Below are 20,452 nucleotides of genomic sequence, written 5' to 3'. Positions count from 1 at the left end.
ATATTTACAATAGCCAGCCATGGATGCAACCAAAATGTATATCTACAAATGAATGGACAAAGAAGAAGTGGTACGTACACAATGGAATATTAGCCATGGAAAAGATGAAACGATGCCTTTTGCAGCACCACAGATGAGCCTAGAGATAAGCATACTATGTAAAGTAAGTCAGAAAGAGAAAGACAAATATCCGATGATATCATTTACTGGTGTTATCTAAAAATTGATACCCATGAACATATTCCCACAGAGAAAGACCCATACAGACTTAGAAAAAGGTGAAAGGAATGGGAAAATTAGGACGTTGGGGTTAACATACATTTAATAATACATATAAAATATATAATCAAGAAGGACCTACTGGATGCCAAGGGAGGTCTACTCAACACTCTGTAATGACCAACATGGGAAAGAATCTAAACCTGATTAGATATATGTATACGTATGAATGAACCAGATTCTGTACACCTAGAACAAACACAACATTGTAATCAAATTTACTCTGATAAGAAATAAAAATTAAACAAGAAGTAATGTGACACAAGGTTTTGTGTATTTGTCCTGGCACTTTCCACTCTAATTTACAACCTAGGAACAGGAGTTCCACTAAGGCTCTGTTTGCCCTAGCAATCAAGTTGAGTATGAATAAATTCCACTACCTTGTTGCCCTTTCCTGCAACTGCAACTTTAAAACCAATGCTTATGGGTACTTAATATTCACAAGGACTGTAGGGCTGTAAATGACACCTGCAATCAGGAAATATCCAGGGGTAGGTAAGCAAAAAAAAAATATTCAAAAGAAACAGACTTTCAAGATCCTATTTCAATAGGTAAATTTTACTCACACTGTTTAAAAGAAAAGCACTTGAAAAGATGCTCTAATTTGTGTATTATTAGTGGCATGGAAATCAAAACTACAATGAGGGATCACTTCACGTGAGTCAGAATAGCCATCACTGAAAAGTCTACAAACAATAAATCCTTGAGAGGTAGAAAAAAGGGAACCCTCCTAAGCTGCTGTTGGGATCTAAGGTGGTAACAGCCACTATAGAGAACAGTATGGAGGTGCCTTTACAAGGTAAAATTAGAGCTACCATTATGATCCAGCAGTCCCACTCCTGGGCGTATAACAAGAGAAAACCAAAATTGGAAAACACACATGCACCCATATGTGCACCGCAGCACAATTTACAATGTCTAAGACATGGAAGCAACCAAAATATCCATCAGCAGATGGATGGATAAAGAAGTGGTACATGGGGGCTTCCCTGATGGCGCAGTGGTTGAGAATCTGCCTGCCAATGCAGGGGACACGGGTTCGAGCCCTGGTCTGGGAGGATCCCGCATGCCGCAGAGCAACTGGGCCCGTGAGCCACAACTACTGAGCCTGCACGTCTGGAACCAGTGCTCCGCAACAGGAGAGGCGGCGATAGTGAGAGGCCCGCAAACCGTGATGAAGGGTGGCCCCCACTCACCGCAACTAGAGAAAGCCCTCGCACAGAGATGAAGACCCAACACAGCCAAAAATAAATAAATTTATTTAAAAAAAAAAAGAAGTGGTACATGTTCACAGTGAAATATTACTCAGAAACGAAAAAGAATGAAAGAATGCCATTTGCAGCATCATGGATGGACCTAGAGATAATCATACTAAGTGAAGTAAGTCAGAAAGGGAAAGTCAAATATCATATGATACCACTTATAGGTGAAATTTAAAAATTGATACCAATGAACTAATTTACAAGAGAGAAACAGGAACTTTCCTGGTGGTCCAATGGTTAAGAATCCGAGCTTCCACTGCAGCGGGCGTGGGCTCGATCCCTGGTGTTGGGAGAACTAATATCCCACATGCCTCGCAGTGCAGCCAAAAAAATAAAAGAGAAACAGACTCACAGACTTAGAAAACAAACTTATGGTTACCCAATGAGAAAGGTGGGGGGAAGGAATAAATCAGGAGGTTGGGAAAAACATTTACACACTAATACATATAAAATAGATAATCAACAAGGACCTACTGTATAACAAAGGGAAGTCTACTCAACACTCTCTAATAACCTATATGGGAAAAGAATCTGAAGATGAATAGACATATGAATATACATAACAAGATTCTGTATGCCTACCACCAACACAATATTTTAAATCAACTTTACTCCAATAAACAAGAAAAATTAAATTAAAAAAAAAAGAAGTAACAAAACACAAGATTTTGGGTTTGTTCTGGCACAGTCCACACTAATTTACAATCCAGGAGCCCGTCTTCCACAGCAGCTCAGCTTACCCAAGTAACCAGAGAGGGGCATAAAGGAAATCCTACCGCCTGTGCACATTTCCACAACAGCAACTTTAAAACGTGCTTATGGGCACTTAATATTCACAAGGACTGCCAGGGTGTAAATGACAGTTGCCCTTAACAAATGTCCCGTGGTAGTTATCGAAAAAAAATTCAAAATAGACTTTCAAGAAGCCAATTTCAACTGTAATTTTTCTCAGTGTTTAAAAAAAACACATGCAAAGATGCTCAACATCTCCAGTTATTAGACATATGCAAATCAAAACTACAACAAGGTATCACCTCACACAGTCAGAATGGCCATCATCAAAAAGTCTACAAACCATAAATGCTGGAGAGGACGTGAAGAAAAGGAAACCCTCCTATGCTGTTGGTGGGATGTAAGCTGGTAACAGCCACTATAAAGCACAGTATGGAGATGCCTTTAGAAAGTAAAAATAGAGCTACCATATCATCCAGCAGTCCTGCTTCTGGGCGTACATCTGCAGAAAACCAGAATTCGAAAAGACAAATGCACCCAAACCCAAACATGCACTGCAGCACTATTTACAATAGCCTAGACATGGAAGCAACCAAAATGTCCATCAACAGATGAATGGATTAAGAATAAGTGGTACATGCACACAGTCGATTATTACTCAGAAATGAAAAAGCATGATCATCTCTAGGTCCATCCCTGTTGTTGCAAATGGCATTATTTCATTCTAAGTGAAGTAAGTCAGATAGAAAAAGACAAATATCCTATGATATCACTTATACTGGAGTCTAAAAAATGACAGAAATGAACTAATTTATAAAACAGAAACAAACCGACAGACTTCAGATATCCGTTAGGGAGAAAAAATTTTAAATCTGTTACCGATCATTAAATGTCAACCTGAAAAAATGAAGCAATAAATAACATTGTAAAGGTATTAATTCTCCTCAAATTAACCTATACCAGGCATCAGCAAACTAAACCTGGAGATCACATCCAGCCTATCACCTTCATGTGTAAGTTAAATTTAATGAATGACCCACAAAAAAACCCACAACGAGACATCACGTCACACCTCTCAACATGGCTATTATTCCAAAGTCTACAAATATGAAATGTTGTTCATGACAAGGAGAGAAGGGAATCCTAGTACACTGTTGATGGGATTGTAAATTAGTACACCCACTATGAAAACAATATGGAGGTCCTGAAAAAAGCTAGAAGTAGAACTATTAGCCAACAATTCCACTGCTTGGTATGTGTCCAAAGAAAATGAAGACATCAATTTGACAAGATACATGCATCCCAATGTTCACAGCAGCATTCTTTACAATTGCCAACATATGGAAGCAAACTAAATGTCCATCAACAGATGAGTGGATAAAGAAGATGTGGTATGTATACACAAGAGACTATTACTCAGCCATTAAAAAGGATCAAATTCTGCCACTTGCAACAACGTGGATAGGCCTAGAATATTTATACCTACTTAAATAAGTTAGAGAAAGACAAATACTCTATCTTCTCACTTCTCTGTGGAATCTAAAAAATGCAAGAAAGGAATGTACATAAGAAAACAGAAATAGACTCACAGAGAACAAATTAGTGGTTACTGGTGGGGCGAGTGAAGGGGGCAGGGAAAGACAGTAGTTTGTTTCTCTAAATCCAATACCCCTATGTTTGAAATAAACAAACAAGGATATATAGTACTACACAGGGAAATATAGCCATTATTTAATAATAACTTTAAGTGGAGCACGATCTGTAAAAATATTAAATCCATATGTTGCACCACTGAGACTAATGTAATATTGTAAATCAACTATACTTCAATTTAAATAATTCATAGGGTGGCTGAATGGATTAAAGAAACTTCAATTATATACTGTGTACAAGAGATTCATGTTAACTTTAAATCCGTATATGTAGCATAAAATTGAATGATTGGAAAAAAAAATACTCCATGAAAATGATACTTGCCTGACTAGTCTATTATCAGGGAAAAAAGACTTGAAGTCAAACCTCTCAAAGGAAAGAAGGTTATCATATAATGATAAAGGGATTAATTCATCAAGAAATTATGACAATTATAAATATGTATGTATCCAGCATTGGAGCCTCTCAACATATAAAGAAAATATTAACCCACATGAAGGGAAAATGCAGAAATAAAATAATGGTAAGAAACATCAATACCCAACTTTCAACACTGTATAGACCACTAGACAGAATATCAATCAGGAAACACCAAACTTGAACACACACTTGATATCAAATGAACCTAACAGACATATACAGTACATTCCACTCAACAGCAGCAAAATTTCCATTCTTCTTAAGTACACATAGAACATTTCCTAGGGTACATCATATGTTAAGCCACAAAACAAGTCTTCAAAAATCCAAGAAGACTGAAATCATATCAAGTATCATTTCCAACCACAATGGTATGAAACTGAAATTCAGTATTAGAAAGAATAATTGAAAATTCAAGAACACTCAGAAATTGAACAATAAACTCCTGAATAGCCAGTGAATACAGGAATAAATCAAAAGGGAAATTAAAAAAAAATCTTAAAGCAAACAAAATTGGAAACACAAAGTACCTAAATGTACGGAATACAGGAAAAGCAATGCAATTCAAAGAGTTATGTTTACAGTAATAAATGCATATATTTTAAAAGAATTCTTGAGAGGCGATCAAGATGATAGAGTAGGACGATACTGAGGCTCCCCTCTTGCCACGGACACACCCAAATTACAACAACTTACATGGAAATTATCTCTGCGAATGACCTGAAGACTAGCAGGGAAACTTTTCCACAACTAAAGATATAAGGAAGGAGAACCCACAAGGCAGGTAGGAGGACTGGAAACACAGTCTAGTTGGAACCCACACCTCGAGCACAGTGATGCACAGCTGGAAGATATCACAGTTGCATAGGTCCTCCACACGGAGGGAAGGGTCTGAGCCCTGCATCAGGCTGCTCAGCCCAGGGTTCCTGCCCTGGGAAGAAAAGAACACAGCAGGTTTGGCTTTGAAAACCTGCAGGGCTTACTTTCAGGAAAGGTGAAGGTTAAAGAAAACTGAGACTTTGCTCTCACAGGGCACACACAAATCTCACACGTTCTCAGTCCCTGTGCAGAGCCAGTAGTGTGAAAGACACCTGGTCAGACCCACTTGCTAATCTCAGAGAGCTTCTTGCAAAGGCAAGAGGCAGCTGGGACTCTCGCTAGGAACTGAGACATTGGCAAGCAACATTTTAGAGTCTTCCCTGGAACTGATTAGAATCAGGGGCCTCCCCATCTACCACCATGCCCATAGCACTCCTGCACCACAAGGCCTCACAACTAGACACACTGGGGGCCTACCCTATCCACCTGTGCACCTGGAGCACCACACAGCCACCCATAACGGAGGGCTGCCTGGGCTACCAGCACACCCATGACAATCACGTACCACAGGGCCTCATAGCCATTTAGGCCAGGGTCCAACACTGCCTACCAGCTTCTCCACAGGAGTTGGCCCTGCCATAAGAGAAAGGTGTGTGCAGCCCACACAGAGGACACCCCTGGAGCATGTGGCTCTGCTGACCAGAGGACAACGTGCTGCTGGGCCCTATCAGTCATCTCCTATATAAGGCCACTTCTCTGAGACCCGGGAATGTAACAACCTGAACCTAATGAATAGAAATGCACAGAGAATTAGGAAACATAAGGAAATAGAGGAATATGTTACAAATGAAGTAAAAAGACACGACATCAGAAAAAGAACTAAATAAAACAGGGATAAGCATTCTACCTGAAAAAAAAGTGTTCACAGTAATGATTATAAAGATGCGCACCCAAGTCAGGAGAAGGATGGACACAGAATTTCAACAAAGAGTAATAAAATGTCAAAAAGTACCAAACAGCTGAAAAATACAATAAATGAGATTAAAACACACACACACACACACACACACACACACACACGAGGGAAGCCACATTATATGATACAGAAGAACAGATCAGTGAAATGGAAAACAGAGTAGGGAAAATCACCCAAGCTGAATAGCAGGAAGAAAAAAGAATTAAGATTATAGGTAAAGGGACCTCTGAGACAACATCAAGAATATTAACATGAGCATTACAGGGGTCCCAGAAAGAGGAGAAGAGAGAAAGGGGCAGAGAACTTATTAGAGGATATAGTAACTGATAACTTTCCTAACTTGGGGAAGGAAATACACATCCAGGTCCAGGAAACACAGAGTCCCAAACAAGACGAAGACAAACAGGTCCACACCAAGACATATTATAAAGTGCCAAAAATTTAAGGTAAAGAGGGATCACAGAAGCAGTGAAATAAAAGCATCTAGGTATGTTCAAGGTATTCTCATAAGACTGTCAGCTAACTTTTCAGCAGAGTTTGCAGACTAGGAAGGAATGACAGGATATATTCAATGGGCTAAAAGGAAAAAGCCTACAACAAGAATACGCCACCAGTAAGATTATGATTCAGAATTGAAGGAGAGGGCTTCCCCGGTGGCGCAGTGGTTGAGAATCTGCCTGCCAATGCAGGGGACACGGGTTCGAGCCCTGGTCCGGGACGATCCCACATGCCGTGGAGCAACTATGCCATTGTGCCACAACTACTGACCTGTGCTCTAGAGCCCGTGAGCCACAACTAGTGAGCCTGCGAGCTGAAACTACTGAAGCCCGTGCACCTAGAGCCTGCGCTCCGCAACAGGAGAAGCCACCACCATGAGAAGCCCATGCACCGCAAGGAAGAGTAGCCCCCGCTTACCACAACTAGAGAAAAGCCCACACGCAGCAATAAAGACCGAATGCAGCCAAAAATAAATAAATAAATAAATTTATGTGGGGAAAAAAAGAATTGAAGGAGAGATCAAGAGTTTCCCAGACTAGCAAAAGCTAAAAGAGTTCATCACTAATAAAGTAGCCTTATAAGCAATGTTGAAGGAATTTACTTAAGCTTAAAAGAAGTCTCACTAATTATTGATAGTAACAAGAAAACAAACAAAAGTAAAAATCTCACTGCAAAAAGTATACATAGAGTAAGGGTAGTAGAACAAACACTTATTAAGCTTCTGTAAAGAATAAAAGACAATAGTAGTATGTTTTTTTAAAAAGGGAGGGCCCAAATATATCAAATAAAAGAGATGAAGTTACAACAGACACCACAGAAATACAAAAGTATCCTACGAGATTACGACAAACAATTATACACCAACAAATGGGATAACCTAGAAGAAGTGGATAAATTCCTAAAAACATACATCTTCCAAGATAGAGTTAGCAATAAATAAGAAATCTAAACAGATCAATTACTAGAAATGAAATCAATCAATAATCAATAAACTCCCAATAAATAAATGTCCAGGATCAGGTGGCTTTACTAATAAATTCTACCAAACATTTAAAGGACAGTTAACATCTATCTTTCTCAAGCTATTCCAAACTGATGAAGGAGTGCTTCCAAACTTATTTTCTGAGGCCAGCATCACCCATATATGAAAACCGGATAAACACACTACCAAAAAAGGTAAATTACAGGCCAATATCCCTGATGAACATAGATGCAGAAACCCTCAACAAAATATTAGTAAACTGAATTCAACAATACACTAAAAGAACCATACACCATGATCACATGGATCATCTCAGCAGTGCAGGAATGATTCAGTCTATGCAGATCAATTAAGTGACACACCAGATTAGCAGAACAAAGGATAAAATCATATGATTAACTTCACACCTCCAGCAAAGGATGTGGCAAAATTCGACAAAATTCAACATTTGAATTATGATAAAAACTTCCAACAAGGTGGGTATAGAGGCAACATACCTTTTTATAATAAAGGACAGTGACTTCCCTGGCAGTCCAGTGGTTGGGAACTCGTGATTCCACTGCAGGGTGTGTGGGTTCAATGCCTGGTCAGGGAACTAGGTTCCCCCATGCTGTGCGGTGCGGCCTGAATGAATGAATGAATGAATAAATATAAAGGGTATATATGACAAAAGCAGACCTAACATCATACTTAATGGTGAAAAGCTGAAAGCATCTCCTCCAAGAACAGGAATAAGACAAGGATGCCTGCTCTCACCACTTTTATTCAACACAGGATTAATAGTTCTAGCCACAGTCAAAAGACAAAAATCAAAATACAAAATAGGATCTAACTTGTAAAGGAAGTAAAACTGTCACTGTTTGCAGATGACATGATAATATGTAGAGAAAACCCTAAAGATCTCACCAACAAATTATTAGCATAAATAAATTCAGTAAATTTGAAATATACACTTTTTTTTCTTTTTTTTAATTAACTTTGTTGGAGTATAGTTGCTTTACAATATTCTGTTAGTTTCTACTATACAGCAAAGTGAAGCACCTGTACGTATACATATATCCCCTGTTTTTTGGATTTCCTTCCCATTTAGGTCACCACAAAGCACTGAGTAGAGTTCCCTGTGCTATACAATAAGTTCTCATTAGTTATCTATTTTATACATAGTATCAATACTGTATATCTGTCAATCCCAATCTCCCAATTTCTCCCATCCCCCTTTTTCCTCCCTTGGTGTCCATACATTTGTTCTCTACATCTGTGTCTCTATTTCTATTTTGCAAATTATATCATCTATACCATTTTTCTAGATTCCACATATATGCATTAATATATGATATTTGTTTTTCTCTTTCTGACTTACTTCACTCTATATGACTCTCTCTAGGTCCATCCACGTCTCTACAAATAACCCAATTTCGTTCCTTTTTATAGTTGAGTAATATTCCATTGTATATATGTACCACATTTTCTTATCCATTACTCCATTGATGGACATTTAGGCTGCCTCCTAGTCCTGGCTATTGTAAATAGTGTTGCAGTGAATATTGGGGTGCACGTGTCTTCTTGAATTATGGTTTTCTCTGGGTATATGCCCAGTAGTGGGATTGCTGTATCATAACATAGCTCTATTCTTAGCTTTTTAATGAACCTCCATACTGTTCTCCATAGTGGCTGTATCAATTTACATTCCCACCAACAGTGCAAGAGGGTTCCCTTTTCTCCACACCCTCTCCAGCATTTATTGTTTGTAAATTTTTTGATGATGGCCATTCTGGCTGGTGTGAGGTAATACCTCATTGTAGTTTTGATTTGCATTTCCCTAATAATTAATGGTGTTGAGCATCTTTTCATGTGTCTGTTGGCCATGTGTATGTCTTCTTTGGAGAAATGCCTGTGTAGGTCTTCCACCCATTTTTTGATTGGGTTGTTTGTTTTTTTTTATATTGAGCTACATGAGCTATTTGTATATTTTGGAGATTAATCCTTTGTCAGTTGCTTCATTAGCAAATATTTTCTGCCATTGTGAGTGTTGTCTTTTCGTTTATGGCTTCCTTTGCTGTGCAAAAAAGCTTTTAACTTTAATTAGGTCCCATTTGTTAATTTTTATTTTTATTTTCATTGAAGTATACACAATTGATATACCAAAATCTGTTATTTTCCTCTTCACTAATAAACTATCAGAGAAATTAAGAAAAAAAAATTTACAATTGTACCAAAAATAATAAAATACCTGGGAATAAATTTAACCATGGAGGTGAAAGATTTATATATTAAAAAGTATAAGACATTGATGAAGGAAATTGAAGATGACACAAATAAATGAAAAGATAGCCCATGCTCTTGGATTGGAAGAATTAATCTTTTTAAAATAGCCCCATTACTCAAAGCAACCTACAGATTTAAAGCAATCCCTATCAAAATACCCATGACATTGTTCACAAACAGAACAAATAATCCCCAAACAAATATAGAACCACAAAATACCCACACTGCCAAAGCAATCCTGAGAAAAAAAGACCAAAGCTGGAGATAGCATGCTCCCTGACTACAAAGCTACAATAATGACAAAAACAGACACATAGATCAATGGAATAGAATAGAGAGCCCAGAAAGGAACCCACACACTTATGGTGAATAAATCTAGCACCAAGGAGGCAAGAATATACAATGGAGAAAAGACAGTCTCTTCAATAAGTGGTGTTGGGAAAACTGGAGGGCTACATGTAAAATAATGATTTTAGAACATTTCCTCACACCAGACACAAAATTCAAAATGGATTAAGGACCTAAAGGTAATACACCAAATCATAAAACTCCTAGGAGAGAACATAAGCAGAACACTCTTTGACATAAATTGTAGCAATAATTTTTTTGGGATCTGGCCTCTAAGGCAAAAGAAATAAAAGCAAAAATAAACAAATGGAAGCTAAATAAAGTTAAAGAGCTTTTGCACAGCCATGAAAGCCATCAACAAAATCAAAATTCAAAGTGCAAAGTGTAAGAAAGTATTTGCAAATGATATGACTGACAAAAGGTTAATATCCAAAATATATAAATGGTTCATACAATTCAATATCACACACAGAAAAAATGAACAAACAACCCAATCAATAATGGTCAGAAGACATGAATAGACATCTTTCCAAAGAAGATACAGGTGGCTAAAAGGCAGATGAAAAGGTGCTCAACATCACTAACTATTAGAGAAGTTCAATTCAAAACAACCATGAGATATCAACCCCACACCTGTCAAAATAGCTCTCATCAAAATGTCTACAAATACCAAATTTTGGAGAGGATGTGGAGAAAAGTGAACCCTTGTCCACTGTGGGTAGGACTGTAAATTGTTGCAGGCACTATGGAAAATAGGATGGAGGTTTCTCAAAATAATTAAAAATAGAACTACCATATGATCCGTCAATAACTCTCTTGGGTACCTATCTAGGAAAAAAATGAAAACACTAATTCAAAAAGATACATAAACCCCAATGTGCGTACCAGCACTACTGACAATGGCCAAGATATGAAAGCAACCGAAATGCCCATGAACAGACAAATGGATAAAGAAGATATGGGATATATGTACAGTAGAATCTTACACAGCCATAAAAAGAATGAAATTCTGCCATTTGCAGCATTGTGGATGGACCTCGAGAATATTATGCTTAATGAAGTAAGTCAGAGAAAGACAAATACTGTGTGATGTCATTTATATGTGGAATCTAAAAATAATACAAATGAATGTATATGCAAAACAGAAACAGACTCACAGATCTGTAAACAAACTAGTGGTTACCAGTGGGGACAGGTAAGGGGGGAGGGGCAAATTAGGGGTATAGAATTAAGAGGTACAAACTATTATGTATGAAATAGATAAGCAACAAAATATATATTGTATAGGACAGGGAATTATAGCCATTCTCTTGTAAAAACTTTTAATCAAGTGTAATCTGTGAAAAATCCAACATCACCTGAAACTGATATAATATTGTAAATAAACTATGATTTTAAAAAATAAATAAAACAAAAAAACAATTGGGTAGAGGATCTGAATACACATTTTGCCAAAAAAAAGAAGATGGCTAAAAGGCACATGGAAACATGGTCAACATCACTAATCATCAGGAGGGAAATGCAACTCAAAACCACAAAAAGAGATCACCTTACAGGTGTCAGAATGGCTATCATCAAAATGACAACAGTTAATAAGTGTTGCTGAGGATGTGGAGAAAAGAGCACTGACCTGCACTGTTGCTAAGAATGTAAATCAGTGCAGCCACTATTGAAAACATTATGGAGGGTTCTGAAAACATAAAAAAATAAAACTACCATATGAGTTAGCAATTCCACTTATGGTTCTTTATCCAAAGGAAACAAAACAAAGCAAAAAACTAATTTAAAGTGATACATGCACCCCTGTGTTCACTGCAACATAACTTATAATAGCCGATATGTGGTAGAAGCCTAAATGTTCAATGATAGACAAATGGATAAAAAAGTGATTTTATATATACACACACACACACACACACACGTATACACATACATATGAATATACAAAATGCACATATACATATACACACATACATATACACATACATACACATATATACATGTATCTATACACATATGTAGATATATACTCATATACAGATACATATACATGTATATATGTATATACAAATGTACATATACAGTTATATATTACTCAGCCATAAAAAGATAAAATCTTGCCATTTTTTACAACATGGATGAACCTAGACAGTATTATGCTCAGTGAAGTAACTCACATAGAAAAAGACAAATACCACATGATCTCACTATGTGTAATGTCAAAACAAAACACACAACAAAACCAGTCTTACAGACACAGTGAACAAATTGGTGGTTGCAAAAGGGGAGGTGAGTAGGTCTTGGACAAGACAGGTGAAGGGGTATAAGAAGTACAAAATTCCAGTTATAAAAATTGACAAGAATTTAATATACAGAATAAAGAATATGGTTCATGATATTGCAGTAACTGTGGATGGGGACAGATGGTTACTAGACTCATCAAGGTGATCGTTTTGTAATATACTTAAATGCTGAATCATTATGTTGTACAACTGAAACTAATGTAATATTATATGCCAACTATTCTTCAATTAAAAGAAAGAAAGAAAAAGAATGCATCCCTGACAGCATTTCACCTGAGACAATTCTTGGGAGTGTGTTTGTAATGAACAGCCTTGAGGAATAAGCTAATGTCTCTCCCTCAGACAAACAGGAACCTGCTAACCTCTCATTTTAAAAGCAGTGGACTCCTCAAACTCAGTGTTCTTAGTGTAACAGAACCAAGTACCTGCTAGCACTCAACTGGATCCCACTCTGTCATCCCAGTGGGAACTGGGGTGTGGGGAAGGAGAACCAATACAATATTATGCTCACGCTTGCTGTGCCATAAGTAATAAAACCTTTTGTCTCTGAAAAATAACTCAACTAAAGAACCTAACTTTACAACTAAAGGAACTAGGAAAACAACAAACTAAGCCCAATATTAGCAGAATGAAATAAATAATAAGGATTAGAGCAGTTATAAAAGTAATAGAAGGACCTACTGTCTAGCACAGGGAACTCTACTCAATACTCTGTAGTGATCTATATGGGAAAAGAATCTAAAAAAGAGTGGATATACATGTAACTGATTCACTTTACTGAACACAACATTGTACATCAACTATACTCCAATAAAAATTAAAAATAAAGTAATAAAGACTATAAAAACAGTAGAAGAATAAATAATATTGGAGTTTTTTTAAAAGGTAAACAAAATTGACAAACTGTTAGCAAGAATAAGAAAAAGAACAACTGAATGAATGATGAATGAATGAACAAATAAACACACATACGCATATAAAGGCATTACAATGATGCCACAGAAATACAAATGACAATCAGAAAGTACTATTGACAATCATATGCAAACAACTTGGATTATGTAGGAAAAAAAGGAGAAACTCCTAGAAACATACAACCTACCAAGAAATAGAACACATGAACAGACCAGTAATGAGTAAAGAGAATGAAACAGTATTGAGAAACCTCAATAAACAAAATCCCAGGACCAGATGGTTTTACTGGTGAATTATGCCAAATACTTAAAGTATTTAAAACCAAGACTTCTCAAATACTTCCAGAAATTTAAAGAGGAGGGAACGCTTTCAATCCATCTTATGAGGCATTATCCCAGACAAGGGTAATGCCAAAACCAGACAAGGGGGACTTCCCTGGTGGCGCAGTGGTTAAGAATCCTCCTGCCAATGCAGGGGACACAGGTTCCATCCCTGGTCTGGGAAGATCCCACATGCCGCGGTGCAACTAAGCCTGTGCACCACAACTACTAAGCCCTCGCACCTAGAGCCTGTGCTCCACAACAAGAGAAGCCACTGCAACGAGGACCCCACACACCACAACGAAGAGCAGCCCCCACTCGCCGCAAATGGAGAAAAAAGCCCACGTGCAGCAACAAAGACCCAACACAGCCAAAAATAAAAAAATAAATAAATTAAAAAACAAACAGACAAGGGCACGATGAGGAAACTACAGATCAACATTCCTGAATAACATAGATGAAATACACTCAAAATACTGGCAAACTAAATTCAGCAGCATATTGAAGGGATTCATTCACCATGATTAAGTGGGATTTATGCCTGGATGCAAGGATGGCTCAATGTATGCAAATCAATAAATGTGATACATTAAGAGAATAAAGGGAAAATATGATATTAATAGATACATAAAAATTATTTGACAAAATCCAACTTCCTTTCATGATAAAGACTGTCAAGAAATTAGGTATAGAAGGAATATTCCTCAACGCATTAAAAGTCATATGACAAGCCCAAAGCTAACAGTCCCTAAAGTGTTTCTCCTAAGTTTCAGCCAAGACAAGGGTACCAATTCTTGCCCCTTCTTTTCAACATAGTACTAGAATTCCTCACCAAAGCAAGTAGGCAAGAAAAATAAATAAAATAAATCCAAATCATGAAGGTAACCCTAAATTTTCTGTTTGCAGATGACATGTTTTTGTATCTACAAAAACCTAAAAATGACACTTCCAAAAACTGTTCAAACTAGTAAATAAATCGAGTAAGTGGCATGACACAAAATCAACATATAAAAATCACTTGTGGGGGCTTCCCTGGTGGCACAGTGGTTGAGAATCTGCCTGCCAATGCAGGGGACACGGGTTCGAGCCCTGGTCTGGGAAGATCCCACATGCTGCGGAGCAACTGGGCCCGTGAGCCACAACTACTGAGCCTGCGCATCTGGAGCCTGTGCTCCGCAACAAGAGAGGCCGCGATAGTGAGAGGCCTGTGCACCGTGATGAAGAGTGGCCCTCACTCGCCACAACTAGAGAAAGCCCTCACACAGAAACGAAGACCCAGCACAGCCAAAAATAAATAAATAAAAACCCATTTAGCCATCCGTTTAAAAAAAAATCACTTGTGGTTCTCTATACTAACAACAGAAACTATCAGAAAAGGTTTTAAAAAGTCCCATTTACAATAGCAGTGAAAAGAATAAAATATTTAGGAATAAAGTTAACCAAGAATGTAAAAGAGCCGTACACTGCAAACTGTAAAATATTGATGAAAGAATTTGAAGAAGACACAAATAAATGGAACCATCGCCCATATTAATAGACTGAATAAATGAACATTATTAAAAATGTCCATATTATCCAAAGCAATCTACAGAGTCAATGCAATCCTTGTCAAAATTCCGAAGACAGTTTCCCCAGAAAACAGAAAAAGAAATACTAAAATTCATACGGAACCATAAAAGGCCCCAAATATCCAAAGCAATCTTGAGCACAAAGAGCAAAGCTGAAGGTATCATGCTTCATAATTTCAAACTATACTACAAAGCATAGTAATCAAAGCAGTATGGTCACAGTACAAAAAAAGACATATAGAACAATGGAACGAAATACAGACCTCAGAAATAAATCCACATATTTACAATCAATTGATCTTTCACAAAAGTGCCAGGAATATATAATGAGAAAAGGATCTTCTCTTCAGTAAATTCGTGGGAAACTGAATATTCACAAGCATAAGGAAGAAATTAGACTTGTATCTCACACTGTATACAAAAATTAATTCAAACTGGTTTAGAGAATTAAATATAAGATCCGAAACTGTAAAGTTACTAGAAGAAGATATAGGGGCAAAAAAACGTCTTGACAGTGCTATGGGCAATGTATTTTTAGATGTGACCACAAAAACACAGGCAGCAAAAGAAAAAAAATTTTTGAAAAACAGATTGCATTAAACCATAAAGCTTTGAACAGCAAAGGAAACAATTTACAGAGAGCAGAGTGTACTAAAAAATGGGGGAAATATTTGGAAAACCTCTCTAATATGTATAATATGCTCAAACAGCTGAGTAGAAAAAACACAACAAATAACCTTATTTTTCTTTCAGGGACACTTTTCCTTGCTTTAATATATTTTGTCTTTTGCTGCTTTTGAAGCGAGCTCTCAATTACAAAATATCAAACTACAGTCAAAAATGCCAGCCACTGGCACAGGATGGAGAAGCCCACAAGTAAGGACAGAGAGCAGCAGGTGGCAAGAGGTGGGAAGTGATTGAAGCTGTGGTTACAAATGCTCAGTGTCAGATAGCTAAAACTATCCAAAAGGTTGTGCCCTAATATTAGCACAGGTCAGACCCATCACTACCTTGGCGGATGGCCTCCGTGTGTTTGGGTTCAGAGTCCACACGGCAATACAATTTCTTCCAGTTAAGAGTTCTTGGCTTGCACCAATCACAGGATGGCCTGAGGGCACCGGACCAGTCTATTAGTTTTTCAGAGCGCTGTCATAGACCTGATAGATGTACTGGGAGGCTTCAGGAGCTAGCTCTACACTTCGGCAACAGTGTGTAATTGGGGTTTTCTGGCTTGCTATGGAGCTGGGCCAAAACCCAAACGCCATTAGTGAGTCTGGGATTGGTACAGAATGTCCTGCCCTTCCACATTCCTCTTGGCAATAGTATAAATGTTGTTGTTTTGCAACTTGCTGGAAACATTGTCAGCAATTAAATGACTTTCCTTAATCTGAAACTGAAGTTCTTTTTCATTGGGAATATCCTTCCATGTTGCAAGGAAGACCTGGTGGTTCATTTTGCCATCCTCTACAAAACCCACATTGAGTGGGATGAGGCAGTTGAAGTAGAAGACATCACTATTGTTTTTCACAGCCACCTGCAGGTTGTTCAGAGGTTCTATCTTCATGACTGGGTTCAAGGTGTGGAGAGGTAGGGAGACATCAATGCTCTGGTTTGGCATCAGTGGTGTAGGGATGGCCAGAGGAGTGCTGGGGATGACACCAAAGCTATTCTTGTTAAACTGAATTGCCAAGTCTGTCATGTGCTACAGAGCTTTCTTCATGAAGTTCATTTCCATATAGATGTGCCCTTGGCAGTGAGTAAATGTTCCAGAAATCTCCAAGCCTTTAGCCTTTACTGCAGGCAGCCAGACAGCCTTAGGATCCCCATATCCACCAGGTGCCATGACTGTTGCCATAGAGAGTTCAAGGTGGTTATTCAGACAACTTCTGACCACAGAAGGAGTAGGTGAAGGAGCAAAGGTTGCAGGCACTGATGATGGGGTGAAGGACTGTCCCACCAGACTATGCAGCCCTCCCCCCAAGATGTCCATCTTTTTGAATTACACTTTTGTCTGGATGTAAGCCCAGGAGAGGGGTTGCTGGATCATATGGCAACTCTATTTTTATTTTTTTGAGGAACCTCCATACTGTTTTCTATAGTGGCTGCACCAATTTCCATTCCCACCAACAGTGTAGAAACATTCCCTTTTCTCCACACCCTCTCCAGCATTTATTTGTAGACTTTAAAATGATGGCCATTCCATCCGGTTTAAGGTGATACCTCACTGTAGTTTTGATTTGCATTTCTCTAATAATTAGCAATGGTGAGTATCTTTTCATGTGCCTATTGGTATGTCTTCTTTGCAGAAATGTCTGCTTAGGTCTTCTGCCCATTTTTTTGATTGGGTTGGTTGTATGAGCTGTTTGTATATTTTGGAAATTAAGCCCTTGTAGGTTGCATCATTTGCAAATGGTTGCTTGCATTCCATAAGTTGTCTTTTCATTTTCTTTATGGTTTCCTTTGTTTTGCAAAAGCTTATAAGTTTGTATAGGTCCCATCTGTTTCTTTTTGCTGTTATTTCCATTGCCTTGGAAGAATGATCTACAAAACCATTTGTACAACTTATGTCACAGAATGTTTTGCCTATGTTCTCTTCTACAAGTTTTATGGTGTCATGTGTTATATTTAACTCTTTCAGCCATTTTGAGCTTATTTTTGTGCATGGTGTGAGGGTGTGTTCTAACTTCAGTGGTTTACCTGTGGCTGTCCAACATTCCCAACACCACGTGCTGAAGAGACTGTCTTTTTTCCCATTGTATAGTCTTGCCTCTTTGTCGAAGATTAATTGACCATTGGTGTGTGGGTTTATTTCTGGGCTCTCTAGTCTATTTCATCAATCCATGTGTCTGTTTTTGTGCCAATACCACACTGTTTTGTTTACTGTAGCTTTGTAGTATTCTCTGAAGTGTGGAAGCGTTATGTCTCCTGCTTTGTTCTTTTTCCTCAGGATTGCTTGGGCAATTCTGGGTTGTTTATGGTTTCATATAAATTTTAAGATTCTTTGTTCTAGTTCTGTGAAAAATATCATGGGTAATTTGATAGGGATGGCATTAAAGCTGTGGATTGCTTTGGGTCCACTGGCCAATTTAATAATATTTCTTCCATTCTAAGAGCATGGGATATCTTTCCATTTCTTTGAATCCTCTTCACTTTCCTTTATTAATGTTTTATAGTTCTCAGCTTATATGTCTCTCACAACCTTGGTCAGGTTTATTCCCAAGTATTTTATTTTTTTGGATGCAATTTTAAAAGGGATTTTTTTTCCATTCCCTTTCTGCTATTTCATTGTTAATATAAAGACATGCAACCGATTTCTGTATTTATCTTGTATCCTGCCACCCTGCTCAATCTGTTTATCAATTCTAGTAGTTTGTGTGTGGAGTCTTTAGGTTCTGTATATCATATCATGTCATCTGCATATAATGAAAATTTTACCTATTCCCTTCCAATTTGGATAGGTTTTCTTTCTTTTTCTTGTCTGATTACCGTGGCTAGACTACAGAATCGGATATTGAATGGCAGACCTATGTCCCCTCTGTGAAGGGACCCAGTTTGGGCCAGAGAGTCAGAGGTGTCTGGTGTATCCAATCTTGTATCCACCAAGTGTGCAGAAGATTGATGGAATGGGGCAAAGAGCATATTTTCTCTGAATTCTTCGTAGTTTTTCAAAAGAATAGAGTTTTGTCTTAGTTAAGCAGAATACTTTTAAATAGCTTGGACAGCTCAAAACTGCTGTTTAGGGAACTGAAAACCAAGTCAGCCGTGAACAGTGCTTTCAAAATCCTTGGAATTCAGTAAGAGGTGAGGATTTGGTTTGGCATAGTGTTGAGCACAGGAGTAACGAAGCAGAGCCATCACCTCACAAAAGGCACTGAAATCCCATGACACCAATAGATCAGTTGCAGGGGCAGGGGTTTTAGGTGGAGGGTTCTCTCAAAATCTCCCAGGGCACTCACCCTTCTCTATGCCACCCCACTACTCCATTCACATTTCCTTTCTCAATTTCTGGAACCCCTGGGGCGGCACTTCTTAAGCTGGAGCCCCCAGGGACCAGTTCTGCAGTCCAGATTTTTCATGGATCTTTACAAGGTCTCGACTGGAAGCCAGGTGGCAAGGCCCCCGGGTGTGCAGCTGGACCAGGAGTGCAGGGGGAACTGGAGCCTTAAAGCAAAACAAATGATCAGAAAGAAAAATGAAGGAAACAATCCTATTTACCATCACATCAAAAGAAATAAATATCTAGGAACAAACCTACCTGAGGAGACAAAAGAACCATACTCCAAACACTGTAAGATGCTGATTAAAGAAATTAAAAATAACACAAACAGATGGAATGATACATTATGTTCTTGGACTGGAAGAATCAATATTGTTAAAATGATCATATAACCCAAGACAATCCATAGATTAAATGCAATCCCTATCAAATGACCAATGGCATATTTCACAGAACTAGAACAAAAAAATTTTAAGTCTGTATGAAAACACAAAGACCCCTAGTAGCCACACTAACCTTAAGAAAGAAAAACGGAGCTGGAAGTATCAGACTTCCTGACTTCAGGCCATACTACAAACTTACATTCCTGAAAACAACAGGGTACTTGCACAAAACAAAAATATAGATCAATGGAGCAGAAAGAAAGCCCAGAAGTAAACCCAATCACCTAAGGTCAATTAATCTATGACAACAGAGGCAAGAACATACAATGGAGAAAAGACAGCCTCTTCAATAAGTGGTTCTGGGAAAACTGAACAGCTACATGTAAAAGAATTAAATTAGAACATTCTTTAACATCATACACAAAAATAATCTTAAAATGAATTAAAGACCTAAATGTAAGAATGGATACTATAAAACCCCTAGAGGAAAACATAGGCAAAAGACACTTTGACATAAATTGCAGCAAAATCTTTTTGGATCCACCTCCTAGAGTAATGAAGATAAAAACAAAAATAAACAAATGGGACCTAGTTAAACTGAAACTCTTTTGCACAGTAAAGGAAACCATGAACAAAATGAAAAGACAACCTGTGGAATGGGAGAAAATATTTGCAAACGATGTAACCCTCAAGGGATTAAACTCTAAAATATATAAACAGCTCATGCAGCTC

General features: G+C 37.8%; 1 protein-coding gene and 1 pseudogene across 1 annotated transcript in view; both read right to left on the bottom strand.

Moving 5' to 3' along the window:
• Positions 1-8,118: 8,118 nt before the first annotated feature.
• LOC103015477 (proline-rich protein 36-like) overlaps positions 8,119-20,452 on the bottom strand; it is a 192,774-nt gene continuing 180,440 nt past the window's right edge. Inside the window, exon 6 of the mRNA XM_057537501.1 lies at positions 8,119-8,245. The gene's annotated coding sequence lies outside the window, so the exon portion shown is untranslated. The remainder of the gene's footprint in view (positions 8,246-20,452) is intronic.
• LOC103011288 (AP-2 complex subunit beta-like) lies at positions 16,416-17,183 on the bottom strand (annotated as a pseudogene).

Source organism: Balaenoptera acutorostrata, chromosome 21, assembly GCF_949987535.1.
Source record: "Balaenoptera acutorostrata chromosome 21, mBalAcu1.1, whole genome shotgun sequence".
Lineage (NCBI taxonomy): Eukaryota > Metazoa > Chordata > Mammalia > Artiodactyla > Balaenopteridae > Balaenoptera > Balaenoptera acutorostrata.
The sequence above is the reverse complement of the archived record's forward strand: the minus strand, read 5'-3'. Positions and strand labels throughout refer to the sequence as shown.